The following is an 11,911-nucleotide window of genomic DNA, read 5'->3' on the forward strand; positions in this document are numbered from 1 at the left end:
CTTGCCACCAGACCAGGCTGGTGAGAAGTGGTGGAATGTACTACAGTGGTACCTTGACTTACGAGTTTATTTCAAATATCAGACACTGTCGTAAGTTGTTGAATAATTTTTGAGGTGGTATTTAACACTGTAGTTTAAGTACCGAGATATTAATTCATTTTCTTAACTTTAACTGCCTTAAAGCATGAGTTTGGAATGAACAACTGAGTTGAATTTAAACAACAATAGTCTTCTTGCTCGGTATTTAGGAAACTGCTCCCCTTTTTTGTGTTTTCCAGGTGTTTCCTCCTTCCTGTCTGCTGTTTTATCAGGGAACTCAAACACACTCTGCCGCATCGGCACAGTACCGTCCATTTAGTTTATCTTCGCTTGATGCAAACAGCATTAAATCTCAGATGCGTCCGGCCAGGTCCGCTACATTAGCCTGAACAAATAAAGCTGATGTTTTTTTCAGCCTGGGTCTGGACAGGATGATGAGCACATGGAAACCGGCGTCGGGTGGCGGGATGGGACGCCCACGCGTCACCCACGTTGCCTGTAAACTACAAATGGGAATGCAGAGAGACTATGTTGGCTAATAGCAATAGGCCTCTTGGAATAATCCATAAAGGTTTGACTACTGGAAGAAAATTAGGCCAAAACGGAAAACTAAAAAGCTGATTTAGTTGGATTATTACTTCTTTTTTTTTTCTCCATATGCTCACCCGAACACACTACCTCAGCCATTTTAATATGAAAGTTGTTTTTTCATTTTCTGTCTTTATAGGAGAAGGCGTTCACCTAAAATGTCTACTGTAAACCAAAATGGCCGACTTCCTGTTTAATTTCAGGCATGGGTCCTGGAGACTTTTTTGTGTGTTCTGGCATGATGGACATGTCCGCCAAATTTCACATGGATCAGTGAAACTGGTGTCGGGGGCTGAAAACCCCGCTAAAATACATCAAACTCCCCAGATGAAGGAAGGAAAATAACAACATGAAGAAGTGACTTGCGATTTAGCGAAACGAGAACCTCTAATTATCTTGGCCGGAAAAGTCTCAAACATGTCAGGAAAATGTTGCTGCTTTTCCACCCGGGGCTTAGCATTAGTGCTAACAATAGCTACTGGGCAGGGCTAGGGCTACTTGCTGGGCAGGGAATCAATGATGAATGGAACCTTCGTAGGACGCCACAACAATGGGAGCCTCTGGAGGACCTTTGGCTTGACACCCGGCGATGACTCATTTGGAAAAGACCACGAAGAAGATGACATCCCGTTTAAAACGAGCGCCTAAACTTATCCAGAAAGTATGAGTGATGTTCGGACAAATCTCAGCGGGAGTGCTAAATTGGTCGGAAGACACATCAATCGCGCATTCCTGGCCGTCTTGTTGCCGTTGTCAACAAGCAGGTACACGCTCGCCAAATAACTGCATGGATGTATTTGAAATGTGGATGATGTCAGCGCGTTAACACGACAGCTGATTCAACAAAACAACAGTTGACATGACCGTTGACAGCACGTTCACTTTCTAAGGCTCCCGGGTTTTTTTTGTTTTTGTTTTTGTTTTTGTTTTGTTTACCAGAGTCTCCAGTTCATGTTGGGGGACCTAAAACATTGAGAAATAATAAGTACAGTCAAACTCCCTTTATTGGGTTGATACGCTGCAGACCCAACCACGTTAGGTGAAAATCCACACACGCTTTTAAACACATTACCGCTGATAGCGGCTGATGCGCATGAAGGCGTTCCAAGTTTTTATATAGCGGAGAAGGCGCATTTCATGCCGGATGCTCAAGTGCGTCACGAGGCGCCATTTTTGCCATGTAAAAAAAAACAAAACTTGAAGGGGTCTTTAAGATAGCTGAGATAAAAGGGAAATCTAACACCTTGTCCATCTAATTTTTTTTTTTTTTTTCACAAAATGAAGCTTAAATACAAATATGAACAGAAAAAGGAAATCCGACAACTGCTCATCCATATTTCTAAAGGAGTTGATGTCTAAGGTCCAGTCTGTAAAAGTTCTCATTTCACTTTTTATTATAATTCCTACCAAAACCCTTCTGATTTTCATCATAGCGGCACATGTCTAAATGCCCAAAATAATGAAAACCTTAAATTGACACACATACACATTTACCTTGTACTGACACACACACATTCACGCACTGTATGACTTTTACGACACTCGCTGTTGACTGGCCGTGAGAACCAAGCGCGGACGGCGTCTTCATTCAACCCTGTAGGCGGTCTAGAGCCGAAAAAAGTCTTCCTCGAGCTGAGGGGAAAACAGAGAGTCGCCTGGCTTAGCAAAACACACACCGACCTCCACCAAGGCCCGGCGACTACGCTTGAGTGAAAAACCAAGACGTGGCGCTAGGTGGCGCTGCACGCCCGTCAGTCTAGGGATACCTGCATCAAAGCAAAATGACCGACTTTGGGTTCAATTTCAGGCATGGGTCTCAGAGACTTTTTTTGTGCACCCAGTTGTGTCATCCAAATTCATGTTATCAATGAAACTGTGTCTGGGACTGAACTATTTCAAGCTTTCCACATGAGGGAATTCACCTAAAATGTCCGCTTCAAACAAAAATGGCTGACTTCCTGTTCAATTTCAGCCGTAGGTTCTTGAAAGTTTTTCATGTGATCTGTCGTTTTTAACATTTCCGGCAAATTTCACGTCGATCAGAGAAACCGCTTTAGGGGGCTGATTTTTTTTCTAACTTCCCATGGAAGGGAATTCGCCTAAAATGTCTGCTTTGTTTGAAACAAAATGGGTAACTTCCTTTTCAATATCAGGCGTACATCTATGCAAAAAAAATGTTTGTGTGTGTTCTCATAGGACAAACACGTCCAGCAAATGTTGTCTCTATCAATGAAACTGGTGTTGGGGGCTGAATTGTTTTGGAGAGGGAATTCGCCTAGAATTTCCGTTTCAAACCAAAATGGCCGACCTCCTGATCAATTTCAGGCATAGGTGCTTGAGACTTTTTTGTGCATCGTGTCATGATAGAAATGTCCACCAAATTTCATGTCAATCAGTGAAACTGGTGTCGGGGGCTGATTTGTTTCCCCCTCCTAACTTTCCAGGAGAGGGAATTCACCTAAAAAGTCCGAAGAGCTACAAAAACAAGAACTTCTTGGGATTGTTGCTTGGTGGAGGTAACAAATTTCTCTCTGAACATGCAGGACTCACAAAGCTTTTAAACAAACACACATGCGCACGGAGGCCAAATGTGAACCGACATTGATGCAAAACAGATCCATTTGACTTCCTGCTACCTGGGCCGGACTCTCGCCCACCCACTCACGAGCACTGCGCTGCCTTTAACTGCATCCCCAGTCCCCACTAAAACCGACGTAGTCCACGTGACAACACTAACTGGATGCCTCCCAAACGCTGTTCAAGTTTCCCAGCGTGGACACGAGCCAGGGAGCTGTCTCCCGCTGGTTAGGAGAGTCAACATTACAACATTCCCGACGGTACGGAAGCCAAAAAGTGCAGCGCGTTTATCACCTTCTAAGACTTCCACTTTATTAAGGTGCCGTTTAACTGCCTAGCAGCCTTAAAAGGAGATGCATGTTTGCATGTTTTTGTTATCCGGACGACCAGGGCGTTGCAACTAGGTGAGCGGTTTTTATACTTTTGCGGAAGTGGAGCCCAGAGTGGCCGTCTAGATTTTTCTCACAATGACGACAAGGGGGAGAGCTAGGGCGTTAAGACTAGGCAAGCGGCTTCTCCACGCGGAAGTGGACTACAGAGTGGGGGGGGCGGGGGGGGGGGGGGAAATGAGCTTCATATTTCATACTGTACATGGATTTTGTTTCCATGACGACTAGGCGGAGTCAACTATTTTTGTTACGGTGTTGTCATGATGTATACATTGTCTACGAGCGATACGAAAGTCCCGCTTACGCAGTAGAAAAAAGAAAGTCGGATAACTGAGGTCTCCAAGTCTGCCCGTGCAGCCAAATGTCTGCAAATATAATAATCCCACATACACGCCACATTCAAACACTGATGCCATCGCCCAGATGTAATCTGTTCGAACATGTACGCGACCTCGTCCAACTCTCGCCGCCTCCTTGCGGTTTCCTCAGTCTTTCCAACACGGCCTCCACCTGTCAGGCTTCAGCGGATCGGCTCGGGGGGCGGCGTTCCGAATGAATCCCCTCCGCCGGGCCTTAAAAGGCGGCGGGCGGATTGACAGCTCCCCGCGTCTCCGGAGGAAAGGGGGAGCTGGGAGTCTTGTTTACTTTTTTTTTTCGCCAATCAAAGATGGCAGCTCACACCCACAATGGCTCCCTTCATTTCTATTATCAAAACATTTTCTTCCAGCGTCATGCCTTCTGGTTAGCGTCTACAGCTCTTCGCTTTAATCCGACCGAATGAGTGGAAAAATAGTCAAATCATTTGATACTTTTAATTTAATTATTTATAAAATAGTCAACTTAAAAAATGAGAAGTCATTATTATTTCACTATTAAAATAGAGAAATTGCAAAATATAAAACATTTGTAAATCTCAATATTTCATTGTTGTATTGTTTTATGAAATAATTAGCTCATTTATTGTAATTAAATTAATTTTAAACAATTCCGTCAAAAATAGCATTTTATTATTAAAAAAGATTTTACAAAAAATATAAAGCTTTGAGTAAAATCAACATTTTTATATTTTTATTGTATTAGTTATTATAATTTCATTAATTGTAAGTAATAGGATTAAGAATTTGTATTCTATTAAATAGTTGGCTAATTATTTGTAATAAAATTTGTTTTCAATAATACAATAATTTTCATAAAAGAACCAATGTGACCTATTTATTATTTTATTAAATGATTGGCTAATTTATTATGATTGCTTGAATTATTCTTCTTGAATTATTAAAAGAATCTATTTTAGATACATATGAACACATACGCATTTTAACTTCTTCCCTAGCCCTTCTAGTTATCATTTTTTAAAATTGTATTAATTCCCATCTGCTTGTGGCCCTTTAGGCCAGACGTTGGCCTACGCTGTACTTTGGGATATTATGGTATACATCTGATGCGCTGGTTGCTACGACAATGGGGTGCCTCCTCCAACGCGACATTTTTCATTTGCACAAGGTTGTTTGGAGAAATACAATACTGTATCTATGCTTTTGTTATTCTTGGTGTCTTTGACATGAGCAGAATCCAAACTGCTTGAATAAGACTGGAAATATTACATACATATTTTGAATGGTACCTTATCCTGGCGAATAGAATTTTGGCCGAGAAGACACGGGAAGTCGGCCATTTTGGTTGGAAGCATGGCAGCAAAAGTTTCATGACGCTCCTTAAAGCGCAATTTAATTTTATTTTTTAATTCAGCCCCGATCGCGAGTTTAACTTAGCAACACGAAAGTTGGTAGGGATGTCTATCATGAGTAGACCCGCCCAAAAAAAAAAAAAAAAAGTCTCAAGAATCCATGCCAGACACAGGAAGTCGGCCATTTTGGTTAAAAGCATGGCAGAGAAGTTTGATGACTCGCCATGAACCATGTTCTTTTTTTTTTTTTTTTTGAAAATTCAGCACCCAAATTCAGTTTACTTTCGCATCATGACATTTTTCACATCAATCACACAATAAAGTCTCATAATCTATGTCTGAAAACGCACGGAACGTCGGCAATTGTGGTTTGAAGCTGCCATTTTCAGGGTACTTCAAAGAAAACGTCCGAGAGATTTTGTCAAATTTCTTCCTAATTTAAACCTTGTATACCAAACAGATGGGCAGCAACGAATCAAGTAATGTCAATAATGTCTTTCAACGCGGTTCCTTTTTTGTCAGATGTATACATCTTCAGCTTTGATCAGTGTTAGTGTTGCCGTGACACCATTTGTTGAACTCAATACAAAAGTATTGAATGTGGTTCCTGTTTGAGCCATGACATGTTTCTGAGCACGACGAACATGCTCGTCCATCTTTCTCCATTCTCGCCCACTGAGGTCATGCAAGCGCATGCGAGCACATGAAAGCTCTGCCGTTTGTTGACTTTGCAAACAGACGTTCCTCGTTACCGCCGCTTGCTTTTACTCACATTTTGCTGGTTTTCACTCATGTTTGGGGATTTATCCTCGTGAGCATAACAAACAAAGAGTATAGCTTCTGTCGCAGAAGTCAACATTTTATAGACATTTTTTTTTTTTGTGGGTGGCAGCAGCTCAATAAGGGTCAAAATGCATCCACTACAAAAGTATACGGACTTTGAGACTGCAGAGGCTCGATCAGGGTAGGGGTGGGCACACTTTTGTGCTCAAGGGCCAATTTATTTATTTATTTTAACACCGACAGATGGGTCAGCTCATTCATAGATGAGGTTCAAAAAAGAAAGAAAATGAAATGTTTTTAGGAAACACTTTATTTTAATATAAATCATTCCTTTTTAAATTGAATTACTCAACTATGACTCCACTTTTTTATACGGCACTTTAACAACAATTGCAATCATTAATTTACCAATTTTCTCAAATAAAAAAGTATATATACATATACTTTTTTATATTCATTTTGGTTTTACTAATATTATTTTATGTTATTAATTACAATAAAAGAATAAAAAAATTATGCAATCAATTAATAGAAATGACTAAATATAGTTTATTTACCACTTTAGTTATTGATAGTGAATTTATTACTAATTGATTAATCAGTTATTTGATTTGATTAAAAAATGCTTAATGTACAGTATATGTAATACTATTTCAATGATAAAATAATTGTTCATCATTTACAAGAAATCAATTAACAAATTGTTTAATGAGATAAATAGATAGAAAATAACAAATAACCAACCAAAAACAAAAAAACAAAAAATTTAGGGAAAAACAGCTAAATTCATGAAGCAAATTAAATTGTTTATTTTATTAATAACTGCCAATTTATGATAATGGTTTAATTGTATTGTTCACTGAAATTGTAATTAGAATTCATTAAACAGTTATTATGTAAAGTAATAAATGCCGTACATGTACATTTGTTTATTTTACTAAGATTTTCTGTTTCATTATGTCCAATAAATCAATTAGGAAATTATGGAATGACAGAAAGGAATGAAAATAAATAAATGACAAAAAAAAACAATAGTGATTCAATTTTAAAAAATGTTCAATGCGCCTGCAGGCCTACAGTTATTTCAATAATATTTTTGTATTATTTACAGGAAATCAATCAACCAATTATTTAATTAGATGAAGCAATAAAAATGATAAAATCTATTCTATTAAATAATGATACAAGTAAATACATGTATAAACATAAATCCATAGAGTAAATAAATTTGAATTATAAGAGATACGTTAATTTAGAAAATGAGTAAATACATTGTAATACCAATTTTAGGGAAAAAGATCCAAATTAAATTCATTTAAATTAAATCAACTAAATTAATGCAATCATAATGATTGAACTGTTGACAAGGTAAATGCTTGGTGGACTTGATTAAGAGAAGATTTCCATTTCGAATATTTTTCCCGAGTAAGAATGTTCCAAGCAGAGCGGTCCCAATTGGAAGCAGGTATGCGAGAGAAATAAATGGGTGACTCTAAATTTCCAAGCTTATTTTGCCTACTGTGTACAGAGTGTATGTACCTCCAAGTCTCACAAAATGGACAAAGTCAGCCATTTTGGTTTGAAGTCACACAAAAATTGGGCACAAGGGCACAGTCACTGCTGCTTGCGGCTTTAATTATATTTGGAATACCGAATTTTCCACTTGGCTCATGCACACGAGTCGAGAGATGCCATGTTGGACTGTGAGAAGATGACGTCGTCATTAAATGGCTCCGCAAATGACGCCGCAGCGGACGTTTGCCGCCGGCCTCGGCAGACAGACAACCGTGGCCGGTACGTTTTAAACAAACATGAATATTCGCAATATTCACCATTCCGGAAGATCCCAAATCTGGATAAGATCTGGACGACACCTGGTCGCATGCACACGGCGTGATTGTGATTGAAACCGGCTAAGAATGAACACATCAAAACCAAACTCGTCAACAGCGGACTTTTGAGTCGCAGCAATAAGTGAAATGATGAGTGAAGCCTTTCGCGCCTCCAACGGGGAATCATTTCAACGCGCTGACGTTATAATTGCTTGTAATGTGCACGGTGAAATGTGAGCGCGGCTCAGTCGTGTCGGCTGATTTTTCCTCCTCCTTCATCTCCTGTTTTTTTTTTGTAACCTCCGCCAAAAAACACTTGAAAGCTTGTGGTTTGTTTCTTAGTTACAAGGATTATGCTGCGAAATACACAACTGATTGCCACGAGGCAAAGTTCCCAATCAATCCAGATAAAATGGTTACTAACACAATAACGGACATGCTACAGTCCAATTCTGATGGCTTTCGGTATATGTCGACTGCTGACTGAACGTTCTGGGTCAAATTGTCCCATTCGATGAATGAATAAAATGAATCAAAAACACATTTTGAAGACGTAATAAGAGGAACAACACACTTTTATAGACAAAAAAAAGTCTTCCTTGAAGTTGTGTTTATTTGAGTTCCAAGTCTTAACCAAGTTGTATTTTACCAAGCAAAGTTGTAATCCTGCTGGAAGTCATATTTTTGTAATTTTTTTTTATTTTTTAGAATAAAGTCAGAATCTCACAAAAACCGTCCGATTTAATCGACAAAGGCCGGAATCTTACGAGGAAGTACAAAGTACAAAGAAGATGCTGGCACCTTCCAACTTTTTATAAAGTTTGTCTTGAGAAATAATAAGCAAATTATCCTGATTAAAACATTATCTGTAGAGGTATTGCGCTCAATGTGAATTCAAATTCCTTCTAACTAAGTTAATAATGAGATATAAATCATGCTTGTTTTATCGATTCGGACACTTTTGGGTAATCAAACACGCCCATGGATCAAATTGACCCAGGAACATGATTGCTGCTCCTGAGAAACGAAGGTACCAAGAGGGTGAAACGACAAGTCGTGATGTTGCGCCAGGTGTTAACCGCAAGGCCAATTCATGGACCTGGACTGCGTCGCTATTGCCAGAGCACATGCTGCTGATTGCGCAAACCGCCACGAGCCAGAGAAATATTCAGTCGTGCGACGGAATAGAAATACGAAGATGATTCATCTTTTTTGGTGTGTGTGTGTGTGTTACCAGTTAAACCTCAGGCGGAGGTCCGCTGAGTGCATCCGGTTTCACTTCGAGTTGTCTTTTGGGGACCCCCGCTGAGTGTTTGTGTATTTCTGCTGATTGCGGGAGAAAAGACATTGAAATAAACACGAGGTCGGTCACAGTCCAAAGACCTCGTCAAAGCATAAATGCTTCAAGGCTGCCGTGTATTGCGTCTCCCTCCCGTGAAGACTTCAAGCCAACAGCGATGCGGCGGAGCTCATCGCAGCCGGGACGTTTTGGGACGCGGCCTCGACTGGCCTCCACCCCACGCCGCTGTGTTTGAGTATGAGATCCTTTTGTGGAAACGTTTATAAAAAGTGACTCATTGCCTGCTGGCCTGCGACTGTCAAGCTTTTTTTTTTTTATGATGCGCCATCCAGCAGGGAGGCGCACAGTTGATGAAGTCACACCATCAGATGCCAAGCCGAGAGGGACGCCGGCCATATGTTTCTAGAAATGGCTTTATCGTTGCGTTGTTATTCTCAGAATTTCCAAAAATTCAGCCCCTCATGCTGGTTCGACTTAGCCACATGAAATGTCCATAGGGAGTAGCCCTGCAAAAAAGTCACGAGAACATATGCCCGGAACAAATATGAGATGACTCGTCGTAAATCAGCAAACTAACAACTCAACTCGACGAGGTCTTCGTCTCCAGCGAATTTTGAAAGTCCAGCCCCTTGAAGCTGGTTCGGTTCAGCAACACGAAATTTGGTGGGCACGTCTTGTCATGAGTAGCCCCTGCAAAAAAAAAAAAAAAAAAAAAAGTCGAAACAACATATATGCCCAATACAATATGCGATGACTCTTTGTAAAACAGCAAACTAACAACTCAACTTGAAAACGTCTCCAGCAAATTTTGTAAATCCAGCCCCTGAAGCCACTTCTATTGAGCAACATGAAATTTGGTAGCCATGTCTGTCATGTTTAGTCCTACAAAAAAGTCTCACAAACTCATGCCTGAAAACGCATGAATCCGGCCATTTTTGTTTAAAGCGGCCATTTTGCGTCAAAGATTGATGACTCGCCATAAAAACAATACCCATAACTCAGCTCCACAAGGGTGGAGGGCCTCCCGCTACTGAGCTAATTTTTGGGTGTCACGACCACCACCCCTAACGGACGTAAATTTTCACCAGGATGAACAGACCTGCGGAGTTTGGGATTATGGAAAAACCCTGAAAATGGCACTCTTCATTTGATGAGAATGAAGAAATAAAGCAGAAGACAGGATGTGCAGCATGGAATTCTTCCATTCTCTCGGGAACGGGGAGATTGGGGAAATTACGTGCGGATGATGTGATTGTTGATGTGTGTTTTGACGCCAAGCGAGAGAGAGACTGTTGCTTCTGAATTCATTTTGTTATGCATGTTTATGAACTGTCACTGTACGGAGGCCCGTGAACTAAATGATGTCGGACTTTTGCACCGGTGTTTCTTTTGGATCCCATCGATAATAATCTGAACTTCCTTTTCCTGTCTGTGACTCCGTTTCCGTGCTCTTCCTGACTTATCGGAACTGGACAAAAATGCTTCTTTCTCAGCGTTACTGTGAAAATGGTCACCAAGTGCGAGCATGTGCGAGCATGTCACGACTGAAACGACTACGATGGACTATTTCGATGTACTGTAAGTCAGATAGATGGATACAACGGGTCATCGGTCGACGATTAGAGTATCTAAATCACAATGCGCCGTAGTCGCTAACCGAGGCCGACCCAGTCGTCGTCGCACTACGGCGTAATTCGACGTGGTTGTTGTCACCTAAACATACCAAAAGAGAGCGAATTGAAAAAGAGGAAACGCGTTGAAATCGTACCCTCGACTTGACCTTCTGCAAGCTCGGTCACGTATGTAGACTTTTAGCTCGAGAGAGAAAGGGGCCCGTGTGTGCATGTTCGAACTGAACCTGCACCCAGAACACTTGGGCCCTCATAAAGGACCCTCCTATCCCCGCTCTGATGTTGACGCAACTTCTGTCAACAGAGTGCTGAGAGACCCTCGCAACAATTGCGCTCGCGGTTGTTTGCATAACCATTGATCAATGAAAGCAGGACTACATATGCAAAGCTGATTTTCTTCTTACTTTTGGAAATAATTGACACTGTGTAGCAGTGAGGTCAGTAGGTTTGTATCCGGCACAGTGCTCGTTTTGTGAGCCACTAAGTACCAGATCGTTTTCTTAAAAGTGCAAACACTCCTGAGCGGGTTTTAAGTGAGTGGTGAGGGACAAAAGCTGCTTTTACTCCCGCAGATTGGTACATGAAGTCCTATCGCAGATCTAATGAATTTCTTTCATTTACTGTACATTCTCGTTCCTGCACTGATCGTGATCGTGATCGTGATCGTGGGCCGTGCAATGGAACTGCAGGCCTGGTCCTCCCCCTGCTGCACACTTATGGCATACACGCTGGGATTGGACACTGACATGCCACAGAGTACAAACTACGACAGTCGGGCCAAATTTGAGCATTTTTGCCCCTCGGCAAAAGCCCGATTATCAGATTTCTCTGAAAGATGATCCTGAGTGATTATTCGGTGGTGTGTAGGGTGTGTTGAGAGTGATTTTTTTTCCCGCCTTCCCCAGTCTGTCTGCCATCAAACTATAAAACAACAAAAACAAGAGTGAAAATGGGTTTTTGATGGCAAAATAATAATTCATTTACACATGTAACAAAGAAACACGGCGTGTGTGATGCTGACGTTTTACCTGACATATGCACCCGTTCATGAACAGCACTCCGCAACACCACCATTATATACCCTT

Source organism: Phycodurus eques, chromosome 17 (genome assembly GCF_024500275.1).
Source record: "Phycodurus eques isolate BA_2022a chromosome 17, UOR_Pequ_1.1, whole genome shotgun sequence".
Lineage (NCBI taxonomy): Eukaryota > Metazoa > Chordata > Actinopteri > Syngnathiformes > Syngnathidae > Phycodurus > Phycodurus eques.